Consider the following 13,980-nt stretch of genomic DNA (forward strand, 5'->3'; position numbering starts at 1 on the left):
GAGGTACCATTACACTCACCAGGGATGCTACAAGTAAAAAGACTGACAATGGTGAGTGCTAATAAGAATATGGAGCAACCAGAACTCTCATACTTTGCTGGCGGGCACGTAAAACAATGTCAGTTTCCTATAAAGCGAAATATGCACTTATCATATAACCCTGTATTAGCACTCAGATATTTACCCAGAAGAAAGGAAAACATATGACCACAAATCCTTGTAGATGAACATTCATAGCACTTTTATTCATAATAGCCCCAAGTATAACTGACCCAAATGTCCATCAACAGAAGCACAGACAGATTGTGATCTATCCATACAATGATAGACTACGCAGCAATAAAAGGGAATTAACTATAGGTACACACCACATGGATGACCTCAAAAATATGCTGAACAAAATATTATGCAGTCACATGAGTGCATCCTATATGATTCTACTTCTATGGAACACCAGAAAAGACAAAAACTGATCTCTAATGGCAAAGAAAATCAGTGCTTGCCTGGGGCTGGGGGTGGGAGGAGAGGATTGACCGCAAAGGGGGCACAAGGAAAATCTAGGGTGATGAAAATGTTCTAGACTTTGATTATGGTGGTGGTTACATGGGTGGTGGTCCCACGGGTTACGTTTGTCAAATCTCATCCATCTGAACACTTCAAATGGGTCTAACGTATCATATGTAAATATCCATCACTAAAGTTGATTCAGAGAAAACGTGCGGGTGGATTCTTGCTGTCTATGGCACAATCCCGCCCACAAAACCTTCTGGAGGCAAGAGCATGGCTTCTATCTCAAGGCACCAAGCGCCACGCTCGAATGTGTGAGAGACACTGAACCCCACAGTCACACAGAGGAGGGCACAAGGGGACACCTGGCAGGAAGTGCTCTCTCTCTCTCAGGAAGTGCAAGATAGTGTTTTGATCAGAGGCAGCAGATGTGAACTGAAATAGTACGGCTCTACGATGTTAGGGACTCATTGCCCTAAAGCTGAACCCAAGATTTAAAAACTATACCTAATTATGTGTCACCCTATGGTTTATGTGTCTAACCAAAGTTGCTCTTGTCCTTGGTATCTATTGCCACATCATGAACCCAAACCTAGTGGCTTCAGGACAACAACTCGTTACTCTCTCTCACAGTTCTGTGAGTTGACTGGGCTCAGCTGGGGGGCTTTTTACTCTGGGTGTCTTGTGCAGCTGTAGTAAGGTGTTGGCTGGGGCTGGAGTCCTGAAGGCTTAACCCAGCTGGACATCCAAAATGGCACACACACGGGGCTGACAGTTAATATTGGCTGCTGGCTGGGAACTTAACTGGGGCTTCAACTGGAACACCTTAAGTGTGGCCTGTCCATTGTAGTTTGGGCTTCTCACAGCATGGTGGCTAGCTTCCAAGAGGGACTGTCCCAAAAGTGAGCATTCTAGTAGGCTCAGGAAGCTTCAAGTCTTTCTGTGATCCTGTCCTGAAAAAACCACACAGCATCACTTCCACCTCATTCTCTCGGTCAAAGCAGGCATAGGACCCACCTGGGTTCAAAGGGGTAGCGACACAGACCTCTCTACTTGACGGGAGAGTGACAGGTCTCACTGCGGAAAAATATATGGGATATTGTGGCAGCCATCTTTCAAAAATGCAGCCCACCCCAAATATACAGTGAAACCTCATTTTTCTTTGCTCTTCAATGTAGTTTTAAGCTGGGCTCCAACAACTTTGACTAAGGGCAAAGGTTTGAGAAAGGCAGGATTCCACTGATGGTCAGCCCAGTGGGATGGAGGTCTTACTATTTACACACTAGTAGTATTAGGTATTACAAAAGTTAGTGCCTCCAAATAACTGTTTGCTTTTCCTCTACAGCACTTAGAGGGCTTAGTAGTGTCTCTCTTACTCCTGGATTCCCCTCTGCTGTTAGCCCTCACCCTTCCCTCAGGATCAACCTAATCCAGAAGATATTTCTCTGGGCCACACCTGACTCTACAATCACATCTCCCCGCATTTCAGTCTCTGTACACTTCCCTACAGGCATTTAGAGTATTTCGTAGAGCTGGGCTGCAATGCCTCGTTACACCAACAGGTGGCAACCTAACATCTGACCCAGGCTTGTATTTTAGGGAAAAGGGGATGGGGTTGTGGGATACGGTTGGGGAGAAAGAAAGGCAGAAAAGGAAGTATCTAATGTTCCTGTGCTGCAGTCTGCAATTTTCGAGTTTGAAATATTAATTGTTCTAAAATACCCTTTTCATCAAGCTTTGAAGTTTGATAACACCGGTTTTCTCCCGAACAAAGGACATCTATGACAGCTGTACTGAATGTTCCAGAGGGAACCTCGATAATCCAAGATTTCATCCAACATCCCGACTCGTTTTAGAGCCAGTCAGCAATCCGTAATGGATAAGCCACTCTGCCTACGGCACTCTATTAGACCCTTAAAGTGGGCCATGGGGCTTCCCTGGTGGCGCAGTGGTTGAGAGTCCGCCTGCCGATGCGGGGGACACAGGTTCGTGCGCCGATTTGGGAAAAATCCCACATGCCACGGAGCGGCTGGGCCCGTGAGCCATGGCCACTGAGCCTGCGCGTCTGGAGCCTGTTCTCCGCAACGGGAGAGGCCACAACAGTGAGAGGCCCGCGTACCGCAAAAAAAAAAAAAAAAAAAAAAAAAAAGTGGGCCATGATAAGGAAGAAATCCAGTCTCTAGTTTCAAGGTGCCTACATGGTAACTTTCAAGACACCTCCAAGACAGTGTCTAATCAGCTTAAACCTGGCAACTGAGGGCTCAGGTGTGGGCCAGTGGGAGCCCATGATTGCCCTAGCAGGGGGGAAGGGGAGAGGGGCCAACGTGGGGAGGGACAGAGTGGGAGGGCCAAAAGGAAACCGGGTGTTGATGAGCACAGGACACAGTTGGGCAAAACGTCAGAGGGAAATGGGGAGAAAAAAAAACAGTGTAAAGCGTGTTGCAGGAAAAGACAGACTTGATTTGAATGGAGGGTACAGACCCTAATTTCAAATTATAAGATGTTAGTGCCAATAGGAACCCCAGAGACCATCCAGCCCCAAGCTCATTAGCTAGGAGGGCCACTGTCGGTGAGCTGCACGCCTGGACTGGAATGCGGCACCCTGACTTCCACATGAGGTCTCTCTCCAAGTGTTGAGCGAGGGTGATGTAACACAGGCAGAGAAACAGTTATTAGTCAGAATTTCCAAGAGGCTGTAACCTCTCCTCTTTTTCACCGAGTCCAGCTCAGTTTGGCAAATCCCTGAGTGACCTCGGGGAGGCTGCTTCTCCTCTGAGCCTCATTTCTTTCTCTTATCAAACGCTTACTGTACACTTTGTGCTATTCCTCATGCTTTATGTGTTAATTCACTTTGTCACCGCTACAACTGTCTGAGGTAGGTAGGATGATTACTATGTGACAGATGAGGAAACTGAGGCGGAGGTTAGTAAACTTGTCCAAGGTCACACAGCTAGGAAGTGGTGGAGAACTGGTTCAAACTGGGGCTGTCTGGCTTCAAACGTGTGCGCTCAACCACTAGGTAACCCTGCCTTTCAGCTGGCTTGGCTGGACTAGGTGCCCTCCAAGGTCCCTTCCAGGGCTGACTTGGTAAGCTTCTACCCACTTGCTTCCTCTAGGACTGGTCCAGGAGAACCCAGGAGAGTTCCAGGGAAAAATCCTCCCCGAATGGCCATGTATCCTGCTCTGGGGCCCATTTTACAACTCTAGCCATCACGGAAAAGGCCAGTGGGGACGATCAGAATCCTGAGATGAGAGACAAACGTGGAGGGCAATGGAAGAACTTGCCTTTTTCAACCCGTTCATCTTTGTTGTTGTTTCTCTCAGTGGCTGTTCTTATGCACAGAGGGTCCACTTCTCCAAATGTGATTTTGAAACTGCAGCAGAGAGAAAGCCAAATAAACACAGAATGGTCGGCCAAGGGCCCGTACTTTCTATTCCCTGGTTACAAAGTAAAATTAGCTAGCTGGTGGCCAGGGCTGGGAGATTTATTTTGGTCTGAAGTCAACCCACAGATTAACAATATTGGCAAGAACTATACAGGAGGGGAAAATATTTTGGACAAGGCTGCATATGTTTGCAGATACATCATCCGCCTCCGTACGGCAGCCAAGGTTAAAGAGAATGGGAGTCAGGAGCAGGCCGCGCTGTGTCCCTTCTGTGAGCAGTCGGTTTCCTCCCGCACGATGCCAGCTCTCGCCCTCTGAGAGCAGTTGCACGGTACATTGCAGGAGACACGGAAGGTGGCCGGGAGAGCACACTCCCCGTCTTCGAGAAGATGCACTTGCTCATCTTTCATTCCTCCTTTCCTGCCAAGACCTACATTCCATTCTGAGGGTAATTCTCAGGCAAGAGCAATTTCCGGATTCTCAAGGACTAACCGAGGGTAGTGTCAGAAGAAATTATCCAAAATTGGAAATAGGCGAAAGAGATTATTGGGTGTTCTTGCTGCACCGTGCACCTTTGATCGATTTCCTATTGACTGGGCTATTTTACAACCCCATAGCTGCAGAGGTTGCTTAACTTTCAGATTTTTGTCTGGTAGAGATGCAAATAATTTCTAACCTAGCTATCTCACCCCCAAATTCTTCTATTAAACTGCCTATAAATACCTAGCCCCTCACATTCTCACTGTAATCGGTTTTAACATCTTAGAGGGTCCCCTCATTAATGAATGAGCTAAATCAAATCTTTGACATGCGGTCATTTTATATCTGCACGAGAGTCAAGTGTTTCCACCTGTGTGAAATTCCACTTTAACACATTTTTTTCTGGCCTCTTTGTCATCCCACCTCAGGCCCCAGGTTCAAGAACCCATACTCCTCAGGGTGGACTCCACACAGCACTTCGACAGCCAGCAGCCAACCTGGCCCCCTTCGCGGTGATGGGGCCGCAGATAAGACCCTGGCCCCTGGCCTCGCTCATCCCTGCCCTGGAGTATGCCGGTCCTTCAGGGAACAGCCATGGGTAGGGAAAGGGATCCAGGACCCCCCCACCCCCAGGAGTCACAAGGCCTCTTTTAGAGAGCTCATAAGCTTGGGCAAAAGAAGGCATCAATTCTCTGACTCTGCGGAAGTGATCTCATTCTCAAAATGGGAATAGTCATTTCTACATTGCAGATTTCACAGGGAGTTTCTAAAGTGCTTCTCAAAGTTTAATGTGCATATGACTCACCTGAGGGAATCTTAATATAGAAATTCTGATTCGACAGGCCTGGGGAGCATCTGAGGGCGTCCTTACAGCCTCTCAGGTGAGGCTGCTGCCGGTCCGCGGGCCTTTTGAGTAGCAAGGTTCTGGAGCTGTTGGGAGAGCCTGCCCTTTGAAAATCCCAGGGCACAGCAAACATACCTTTGAGGAGTTAACGATTTACGCTTAGGGCTCCACTCCCACAGGGCATAGGGCCACAGGTCTGCATAAATCCCAGGAACCGGCATCTCCTAAACCCATGGTGTGCCTGGGCCGTTATTCGCCTGACCTCCCTTAATCCCCACAAGCAGCCCGGAAGTCATTCCCATTTTACTACAGAGGAAACTGAGGCGCACACCAGTGACATAACAGCGCTGGCTTTTGGAGCCGGGTTTGCCGAGCCCTAACCACATTACTACACAGCCTCCTTCCTCCACCATGGCCTTGCAGGGCCGGGCTCCTCGGCCACATCTGCGGGGGCGTTGGAAAGGGACAAGGGAGAACTCTCCTTCTTATCACGTGGCCCCCATTGCCCTCGCATTCCCTGGATAATTCCTCCACCCTCTCCCCCTGCAGCTGTCAGAGGGAGGGAGGGCGCGACTTCTGATTAATTCCACAGCAGACAAATGTTCCTTGAGAACCCGTGGTTGGCAGAACTCGTTTCTTCACCCTGGAGAGGAATATGGAGAAATTCAAAGAACGAAAACAGATCTCTGCCTTCAAGGAGGTTAGAATCCAGTGGAGAAGCTCTCATGTAGATACACTACTGCAATACTAATTCAGATTGTCCCTGCCAGCCCTTTTGTTTGCGGAGCCCCTCGCTCCTCTGGGTAGGGCCCCTGTTTATCAGCAGACCTTTTGGTCTGCAAAGATAATCCTTCTGAGTTTTTTTTAATGGGACTGGGGGGGGGCGGGGACAAGGCAGGTGGCAGACAGGGGCAGGGGGAGGGAGGTTGTGAGCGGCAATTAGAGTCTATTCGGTTGACGGTGTGTGCTCCCAGGGACCCAGGGACTGGGTGCTCCTTCGGCAAATGTAAATATCAAACCAATAAATGCTAATGGAGCATGAAAAAGTGCTGATCTGGGAGAAAGTTCCAATCATTTAGAGAGCTTGTCGCAGAAAGCATTTAGGTGTTCCGGCTGCAAGGGAGCTGGGGAGGGAATCAAGGGGATGGAATTGGGAGCTCCCTTCTGGGAAAAGGGAACCAGCAAAGAGGGTCACGGCAAGGTGCTGGGGAACGGGGGACAGTAAATAAGACAAAGCCAGAAAAGGGGGTCAAGTTCCTGAACATCTGGCACGAGAAGAGGGAGACGGCAAACAGCCCTGTTATCAAGATCTCTGTGAACTTGACACCTGCCTCCACGGGTCTTTGCCCAAGGTCACTGTCATCCTGATGGGTTTCCTGAATGTGGCCCCAGCCATGGCTCTGATCTCTCTGTCCCTCACGCCCTAGTCCCACCCCACCATACGCCCACACTTCTAACACACCTGTCAAGACCACCCCCTCCCGCCCAAAGTCTGCCACACCTACCCACCTCACAGAGGCCCTGGAGGACCTCTGCAAATCCTTATGAACTTCCTCCAATACAAACGGCCATTAAGGGACCTGTGAGATGAGAAAGCAGGGAAGTATGTTGGAGAGAAGACTCAGCTGGGTTCCAGGCCTGGCTCTGCCACCTCTTTGACCTTAGAAAACATATCACACCTCTCTGAGCCTGGAAGCCTCAGTTGCTTCATCTGTAGAATGGGAATAACAACTCCCCCCTGGAACATTAAAGGAGACAGTGATATATGTGCAAGGGCTTGGTAGCCTACACATCCAGCTGGTCGCAGGGCAGGTTGCCTGGGAGATGAGCAGCAGTGGGGGCCTCCACAGCCAGACCCCCCATGTGAATAACATCACACTCTGCCGGGCCCCAGGCTTGCTGGGTTCTCTTTCTGGCCCCAGGACACTGAGCAAACACCTGAAGCCTCCTTACAGCACGGCTGCCTCTGAACATCAGAGAGAAAGAATGTTCAGAGGGAAAACCACTCATCCACCATCCCTGCCTCCTGCTCTCTAACCCAATCTGGCTATCTGATCCGGTCAAGTTGTTTGTTGTTGTTTTTTTTGCGATACGCGGGCCTCTCACTGTTGTGGCCTCTCCCGCTGTGGAGCACAGGCTCCGGACTCGCAGGCTCAGCGGCCATGGCTCACGGGCCCAGCGGCTCCGCAGCATGTGGGATCTTCCCGGACCGGGGCACGAACCCGTGTCCCCTGCATCGGCAGGCGGACTCTCAACCACTGCGCCACCAGGGAAGCCCCGATCCAGTTAAGTTTACATCTAAATATCTCTGGAAACTGCCTCTTCCCTTTCCTTACATCCCTTTCCCAGAGCTGCCGCCTTGGCTCAGATCCTGTTCACTTTTGCCCGGAAATTTGCAGGCTCCCCACTTCAGTCTCCCCAACCCAGCCCCCTCTTCCTCGTGGCTGCCTCTGTTACCCCACTGCTCTGCTTCCACCATCTCTCGGCCTCATCGGGCCCGGCCTCCTGCTCAGAGGCCCCAGAACCTGCCCCTGCACCTCAGGGCCTTTGCATCTGCTACTTAAACAGGACAGCAACTTTGACCCATCCTTTTTGGCCCAGCTGGAAACCCCGGCCCCTAGGTTACCCTCAGTGGGATGTGAGCTCCTTCCCATGCACTTTCTTCTCTCAGGGTTTGCACAGCTCTCGGCCTGGTAGGACAGTTATTTGGGTTTTCATGAACATGGACTCCCTCAGAACGCGCTCAGAAGCCCAAGGTCAAGCTCTGGAAGGAGAGTTTCCGGGAAGGAAGGGCAGCTGGGCCCTGAGCCTTAGCGGCTGTCTCTCCCTGATTCTTCCTTTCCGCAACCTTGGAATCCTCTTTGAGACCTTGAGCCTGCTGTCGACCTAGGCAGAGGCATGAAAAGACCTTCCAGAACAATGTCAAGGGACTAGGGCAGAATAGCTAAGGCAGTTCTCAGTCTTTCAAACCCTCACAGAATGCTCGGAGCCAGGCCAAGCTCTGGAGATATAGCAAAGACCAAGGCAGACCCAGATTCTGCCCTCCTGGAGAAACCTGCTCTAGGGGATGTCGGCCACCATGGCATGAGGGTGCTCAAGCAGCCCCGTGGAGGGCCTGTGTAGAGAGAACAGAGGCCCCCAGCCAGCACCAACTTGCCAGCCACTTCCAAGGTGAGTGAACCACCTTGGAAGTGGATGCTGTGACCCCAGCCGAGCCCTCAGACAACTGCAGCCTCGGCCGCTCTGACTGCAACCTTTTGAGAGCACTGGGCCACAACCGCCCAGCCAAGCTTCAGATTTCTGCACCAGAGAAACCAAGAGAGTGGAAAAAATGACTTCGGTTGTTTTAAGCTACTAAGTTTTGGGGTGAGTTGTTACCCCGCGATACATACCTAATACTGTGCCACAGATGATTGAACTCAGGTGGCATAACAGCACATATCATTATAGTAGCTCTCTCATCTGTTGAAGACCCACTACGTGCCAGGCACCCTACTATACTCTGCACACCTTACCTAACCTGCTCCCCACAACGATCCCGAGGCAGGGCTTATTATTCCCAATTCAGAGATGAGCCACTTATCCAAGGCCACACAGTCTGGGACACTGTCCTATGGGCCTGTGTGAAGAACCCCGTCTCCTAGGCTCATCTCTTCCCCCTCATGTGTCCCACTCAGCTCGGACTTGGATCCGTGACCTATGATCAGGAAGCAACAAGGACTATCTAACAAAGATGGCTGTGTGGGATGCCCAGGGCCCATATTCCCCCAGTCCCCATTGCTCCCACCCATCAAAGACAAAAGCCTGGGCTTCCCTGGTGGCGCAGTGGTTGAGAGTCCGCCTGCCGATGCAGGGGACGCGGGTTCGTGTCCCGGTCCGGGAAGATCCCACATGCCGCGGAGCGGCTGGGCCCGTGAGCCATGGCCGCTGAGCCTGCGCGTCCGGAGCCTGTGCTCCACAGCGGGAGAGGCCACAACAGTGAGAGGCCCGCGTACCGCAAAAAGAAACTGATGCGCACAGCAGACTGTATTTTCTAAGAATGGCTGTAACAATACCATCCAGCCCACATACTCTTCTACAATGTGACATTGACATTCCCTGTTGAGAAACTGGGTCTCCGCCCCCTTCCCTTGAACCCAGGTGGGCTTGTGACTGCTTCAGTAAACACTTCCACTGTATGTGGACGCGATGCCGGGTGACTCCCAAGGCTGAGTCATAAAAGCCCATGCAGCTTTCACCTTATTTGCTAGAACAATCACACTTGAAGCCCTGAGCCACCACATAAGAAGTCCCATCATGCTGAGGCCACCATGCTGTGAGGAAGCCCAAGCTATATAGAGAGGCCACCTGTACGTGCTCTATCCACTGTCCAAGCCTTTGAGTCCCACCGAGCCCAGGCACCAGACATGTCAATGATTGAACCTGCAGATGACTCCAGCCCCCAACTATCATCACTGGGCTTTGAGTCTTTCCAGCTGAGGCCCCAGACATTGTGGAGCACGGACAAGCCGTCCCCCATTGTGCCCTGTCTGAATTCCTGACCCACAGAGTCCAATAAGCATGATAAAATGGTTGCTTGAAGTCACTACATTTTGGAGTTATTTCTTACATAGAACTGGTAACTGGAACAACATTCCAGAAGGTGGGTGGAAGGCTGGGTCAGCCAGTGGGTCCCTCCCTCCCCAACATATACAGACCTGCCGCAGTTGTGTCTCAGTTCTGAAACCCAGGAAACTCTGCACCTACCTTATACCACTGCCCCCCACCCCCACTTACCACTGAGAACTGAAACCACATAATTCCCTCTCCCTGTGATTCTCACCCCCAATCTTAACTCCCTTGCCTGGTCACCTTCCATGTTGAACAAGGCTGCCCTGTATAACCAATAGGATATCTTGGAAATGATGAAGTGAGATTTCTGAGGTTAGCTCATAAAAGACACTGTGGGTTCTGTCTGGCTCTCCTTTGAATCACTCACTCTAGGGGAAGCTAGCAACCATGCCATGAGCATTCTCCAGCAGCCACATGGGAGGGGCCCACAGGCCAAGGAACTGAGCCCTCCTGCCAACTGCCAACCCCATTTCACCAGCCATGCAAATGAGCCCCCTTGTAAGTGGGTCCTCCAGCCCTGGTAAATCTTTCAGACGGTTATTGGTGACCCGAGCCAACGTCCTGGCTGCCACCTCATGGGAGACCCCAAGCCAGGACCACCCCATTCAGCTGCTCCCAAATTCCTGACCTTCAGCAACTGTCAGATAATAAACGTTTATTGTTTTAAGTCACTACATTTGGTGGCGATTTGTTATTCTCTGTCCCTACGTTAAACAATTCTGGGACCAGGCATGCTTTCTGATCCCCATGTTTAAATCGTACTGAGAACAAACAAAATTAACTTAGCTCTTTGCTATAAGAAATACTTGCTCCTGGAAGATAGACTGAACCAACTAAAATAGCTTGTTATCAAGACCAACAGCTAGCTCATCAAGACTTACTACAAGACCTCTGCCTTGCTGTTTCCCAATCCAAAACTACTTTGTCAGAAACTCTCCCCAACCCCAGTCAGTTTCTTGCCTTGAAAGACCCAACTTCAGGGCTTCCCTGGTGGCGCAGTGGTTGAGAGTCCGCCTGCTGACGCAGGGGACACGGGTTCGTGTCCCGGTCCGGGAAGATCCCACATACCACGGAGCGGCTGGGCCCGTGAGCCATGGCCGCTGAGCCTGCGCGTCCGGAGCCTGTGCTCCGCAACAGGAGAGGCCACAACAGTGAGAGGCCTGCGTACCGCCAAAAAAAAAGAAAGACCCAACTTCAGAATCACCCAGTCCAGCCTCTAAATGCTATCAATACCCTTCCCCAGGGTCCCTGCTTGGAGACATCACTAGCATTCTGTCACAGGGGTCCTCTTCCTTACTGAAGTAGGTCTAATAAATTAAGCTTTGCCTGATTGAAAAGTTTTTCTGGGGACTTCCCTGGTGATCCAATGGTTAGGACTCCGCACTTCCACTGCAGGGGGCGCGGGTTCGATCCCTGGTTGGGCAACTAAGATCCCTCAAGCCATGTGGCACGGCCAAAAAAAAAAGTCTTTTTAGAGCGTCGATAGTCAATACCATACACCCCCCAAACTGGGGCATCCACTCTTGGGATTTGGTCATCTGTCCAAATGTAGTCGCCACTAGCCGCATGTGGCTATTTAAATTAAATGACGTGAATCACTTTGCTGTACACCTGAAACATTGTAAATCAACGGTACTTCCATTAAAGAAATCCGAAAAAAATTACATAAGGTTGAAACTTCATTTCCTCAGTTGCACCAGCCACATCTCAGCACAGATATAAAATATTCCCCTTCTCACAGGAAGTTCTATTGGACAGTGGTGCTCTAGACGAAAGTGGATCATTTGTTTCAGAGGACGGCTACCCCGAGGAAGCTTACAGAAGCAGGAGTGGGCGTGTGGGAGGGACTGCAAACCGGGGGCAGGCCACTGCCCGGAGGAAAACAGACCGCGCAGCTCCTCTCGGGCTCAACAAATGCCCGACTAGGCCGCAGGCACGACTCCACCAAGCAGGCCCCTCCGTGGGCTGCAAGAAATCACCAAGCTTTAGACCCACAGGGCACACGGGCATGCTGATTTCTGGGACTGTGCACGATCCCTGCATAGCGGCGCTGGCTCAGCTGGAACGCAAGACAGATGATCCCTAATCAACACACAGTCTCCCTCATCAACTCACCGGCCTGTGGCAGGGCTCCTGCTCTTGCTTCAGGTCTGATAGCAACCCGCTGGCCTGCAGAACCTCCTAGCCAAGTTTCCTGGATCCTTGTCGTCCCCCCAGGTCGGGGACGTGGGGAGAAGTTTGAGAGGAAACCACGGCCTGGTATGTGGCCCTCGCAGAACAAAAACCGAGCAAAGGAGCAGATGAGAGATTCATCAGATCCTCGGACTTATTTGGCCTTTTCTTTTCTGGGCTTTGAGAATTTTTATTTCTTCCATGGTAACTCTTCCCTAGCTGGGGAATGTCATTTTAAATCATTCTGTCTTTAAAACCGTGGGATGAGGGGAAAGAAAAAGTCACCTCCAACCAGGTTTTCACCATGCAAATCGAGGACATTTCAAAATGCTGGCGAGCTGCTCGGGGGACTTCAAAGATGTCCAGGTCCAATTACGCTTCATTTGGGGTGTGAATTGAGGAACTCTGGGGGAGGTGGCCCGAGTGCAACGTGTCAGGGTCGATACTGTGGTAATGAACCTAGGCCTTTGTTCCTGGGAGCCCAGCTGCTGACAAGTGGGCCGTTTCCTGAAGGGCGGAGAAGCGCTGTGTCCCCCACCAGGTGCAGGAAGCAGGGTAGAGACGTAGATGCCAGTCAAAAAAAAAAAAATCATTTTAGGGTGGCTTTTATTTTTCTTCCTTTTTAAAAATCAAAGGTTTACGACAATGTAATATTATACATCAAGTATACTTCAATAAAAAAAGGTTTACACAATTAAAAAAATGAAAAGGGGGCGTTAACGTCAAAATTTGTCATGTCCTAAAATTAGCCACGGGAAGGGGCTCCTGAAATTTGATTGAATTGGGATCTGGGAAATGACTCTAACTTATGGTTTAGATACATACCACCTCGATTTCTGTGGCTGAGTATGTCTGGATGGGCGCTGGGAAAGGTCCGACAGGGGAAGATTCATCACGGAATGGTTAAAAAACAACAACAACAACAGCAAGAACATTTTGGGCGAATAATTTTGGTTTTGCTTGCTAGTTAGAATTGAACCGACTGCCCTCTGTGGGCAAGGCTGATGGCTTATGGGCATTCAAAAATGATTCATTCAAGTTCTTCTAGCCCAAAAAGCCCCTCGAAAAGCCACAGCATATTCAGAATTCTCAGCGAAGACTGCTGGGTAGATTCCTAGCAGGACGTGTGAGGGCAATAAATCTGCTGCAAGTGTGAGAAAGGAGATCAAAAGCTGGTCTCTCCCACTCGCTAAGATGCTTATGCAATTCATTATTTTATGTCCTCGGCTCTTTTTTCAAATGCAGACACCCTGAGAAAGGTAACACATCCAGTTACTAACACCTCAGTGCAAATGCATGCATCAGAAACATTTGGAATCGCAAAGGAATCTGGGTAAGGCTGCCTGTGAAGAGGGAATAAAAAGTACAGATGCTGGCGTCACACCCCGGAGATCAGTTTCCCAGGGTGGAGGCCTAACAGCAATATTATTTTTTAAAGCTCCCCAGGTGATGTCAATATACGGCCAAGTTGAGAACCTCCGGGATAGAGGATGGAGGGGTGAGGACAGAGAGGGAGGGAGTGGAAGAGACAAAAGAAAAAAAACAAGAGTTCTTCTCATGAAAGACCTGCTTTGAGTCCTGGCACCCAACTTGCTGGCTGCACGATCCCGGTCGAGTGACTTAAGCCGCCCTGATCTTCATTTTCTTTATCTGTTAAATGAGAATAATATTCTTTATTAAACAGTGGCTCTCAAACTTGAACTTGAAAGGGCATCACAGTCACCTGGAGGGGTTGTTTAAACACAGATTCCCAGGCCCTAGCCCCATTGCCCAAAATCCTGACTCAGTAGGTCTGGGGTGAGCCCCCCCAAATTTGCATTTCTAACAAGTTCCCAGGTGATGATGATGCTGCTGGTACAGGATAGCGTTTTGAGATCCCCTGATATCAGGGGCACCTGAGCTGCTTATTACCCATTCACCAATTTTATCCATGACAAGGCCAGAAACCAAAGGTAACACCCGTTCTCTCTTGAGAAGGGC

The 13,980-nt window shown here is 50.3% G+C and overlaps 1 long non-coding RNA gene across 1 annotated transcript in view; it reads right to left on the reverse strand.

The window, feature by feature from the left end:
* Positions 1 to 3,190: 3,190 nt before the first annotated feature.
* The window catches only part of LOC132513257 (uncharacterized), a 44,337-nt gene continuing 33,547 nt past the window's right edge, over positions 3,191 to 13,980 (reverse strand). The window contains exons 2-5 of the long non-coding RNA XR_009538425.1: positions 11,944 to 13,650; positions 6,727 to 6,797; positions 5,179 to 5,860; positions 3,191 to 3,881 (exon numbers count right to left, since the gene is read on the reverse strand). This is a non-coding gene — a long non-coding RNA (uncharacterized LOC132513257). The remainder of the gene's footprint in view (positions 3,882 to 5,178; positions 5,861 to 6,726; positions 6,798 to 11,943; positions 13,651 to 13,980) is intronic.

The sequence above is a fragment of the Lagenorhynchus albirostris genome, chromosome X (genome assembly GCF_949774975.1).
Source record: "Lagenorhynchus albirostris chromosome X, mLagAlb1.1, whole genome shotgun sequence".
Taxonomy (NCBI): domain Eukaryota; kingdom Metazoa; phylum Chordata; class Mammalia; order Artiodactyla; family Delphinidae; genus Lagenorhynchus; species Lagenorhynchus albirostris.